Source organism: Homalodisca vitripennis, chromosome 5, assembly GCF_021130785.1.
Source record: "Homalodisca vitripennis isolate AUS2020 chromosome 5, UT_GWSS_2.1, whole genome shotgun sequence".
NCBI classification, from domain to species: Eukaryota; Metazoa; Arthropoda; class Insecta; order Hemiptera; family Cicadellidae; genus Homalodisca; species Homalodisca vitripennis.
In genome coordinates, this window is record NC_060211.1 from 55,355,491 (window position 1) to 55,358,182 (window position 2,692).

A 2,692-nucleotide genomic window follows, 5' to 3' on the forward strand; every position below is an offset into this window, starting at 1 on the left:
TGTGTTTACTTGTCAAAGCAATCTATTTTTGAAATCCGATTTTGCTGCGGACAGTTGTTTTATCACTTTCACTTTATAACCGTTCAACATTTGAAACCGGAAACATGTTCAATGCTGCAGATTACTTTGATAATCTGACCGCAATATTGTATTATGAATGACATTGACATTATTTGTATATCCATTATGAGTAGAGGCACATAATAATTAAAATAGTTAACCTCATTAAAAGAAATTTAGTGGTGTCTGTAATAGACTCCTTTATTAATTAAATAGTGAAGAGCAACAGCTTTATTCAATATTGGGATACAAGTATCAGAGTGTTTATTTTAATAATTTAACCAAAACACGAACTAAAACATATTCGAAAGATAAATACCCAAAGTAATCACAGTTATACCAAATAAACTAAAATTACTCAGTAATGTTCATTTGGGAACGATCGATGAAAATTAAAGTTTGTTTTGAGTACTTTGAAACAATATTCGAGACAATGACAAGATATGAAATTATTTAAAAGACATAAAACTAGGATGAATATATTTTTTTTAATTTCAAGATTAAATAGCAGTTAAAGAATTTTTCTATTCACAAATAATTGCATCTAGTTCGCAACACGCAGTGCCGGGGAGAACCATTGCTGAGCTAAAATGGAGCCACAGAAACAAATTAAGAAAAATCTCTTTCTAGTTCTTGTGAAAATTGGTGTAAAATATTATTATTTTATTATTGAATCTACAAATTTTATAGTAATGTGTATAAGACAAATGTTAATGATCGAAAGTTTTCTCATCTCCTCATAATTCTATTGTTCTGTGCATTATTAGTGATTATTTACGCCCTACTATTCCATAAAACAATAATTAATCTATCTATAAGGTGTCTATTAATTATGTAGTTTCGGGAGACACGGTTCTCTGTCAAACTTATGTGGAAATCAAGTCTAAACAGAAACATTCATTAACACACTGCTGAATGTAACGCTCCATGTGGAATCTTTAGTTGACACAATATTTTTAGCATTATTTGACAAGCATTATAAGAGAATTGTTAAATCTAACCATAACTAAGTCTAAGGTGTAAATTATTTGACACACATTAGAAGAGAAATGAGTGAAAATATAATCAATATTTCCTATATTTAATTATGTATTTTTAGTAATATGAATAATATTAGGCTTCAAATTCAATTACATGTAACATTTGTACTAATTAGATCGGATCCTGCGATCAAAGTTTGTGGCCACTGTCGCAACGCTGTTACTGTGCAACAAACAATAATTTTTGTTTCTACATCAAAACATAACCACTCATTACTCGATTTTATATTTTTTCATGTTTTTTGGAACAACTGGAAAATTATGTAAGTGGTTGGCTCTAATTTACTTCAAGCTCAATGTCCCCGGTTATGTAGCTCAGCTAGTAGCTCAACGTTAGTTTACATTTAAGTTTAGCAGACGAGTATGTACATGTATATTTACGTTGGCAGACGAGTATGAACATTCAAATTTACGTTTGCAGACGATTATGTACATGTAGGAAGTATACGTTGGTAGACGAGTTGAGGCATTAAAACTACAAGAAACCATAATAGTTTATTATTTTAAAACAAAGCATAATTTAAGTTTAGGAGTACTGTCTACATAATTGCACTGCATTAAAACGTTCAATATTAATAACAAGAAAAATGTTCAAACCTACATCTACCAATTAATTTTTAACATTTCAAAAAATATAACCAGTTTAAATCGTACTTGAAATATTGAAACCGGTAATAAAAACATCCGCTTCTTAAAACATAGATAGTAGGTGATGACTGAATGTACGTATCTATCACCAAAATAAAGTACAGATTTTTTCCAGAACATATTACATTTGTAATAAACTTTACTGTTCTTAACCCTCTCCGTATCCCTTACAACCATGCTGTAAGACTGTATTTAATGAGTAAGAATTGTAAAGAATACGACGCGACTGCGACGTAGTGGTTGTTACACTAACAATGAACGTGGACAAGGAGTGAACCCTTAATTATCCGGGACTAACTCAAAATTTACTCCCCCGTCACCGTCCCAAGGCGTGGGTTGCAAGTGAACAGACGCATTTCTGGATGTTTTCATCGTTCCCGTGACGTCACCGTAATAGTTTATGGTAAATTTACTAATAATGTTTTCTGATTATATTTATATTGAAGTGGAACTGAGACTGCTGCATGAATTTATAATGACGGTATGAAAATGAGAGAATTTATACAATATAAGTTTTCTGGATTGCAGAATTGTAACTAACGCCTTATGTTAATATTAACACTTGTAATTATAAGAAGTATATAATTACAATTAATTATATAGGTAATCTATTTTATTTATCACATTTAAAAAATTTTTGGAATATTCCTGACTATTCAAAATATTAACTGGAGTATTATGAATAATGTTATGCTAGAAATATAATTACCATATGATTGAGTAATTCAAGATATTCATTTAAAAGATGTTATTTATACACTCAATTTTTGTGTATACTTTCTTTAAAAAACTGTAGTCTTAAGGACATATACATCGCTTAATACAATCACAAATCAAAAAAATAAGCCTATTTTGTAATACACCAACTTCCATTGTGGAACAGATAAAAGAGCACTATGTGAATCAAAAAAAAACGTATTCAATTTAGTACATCAATGAGGAAA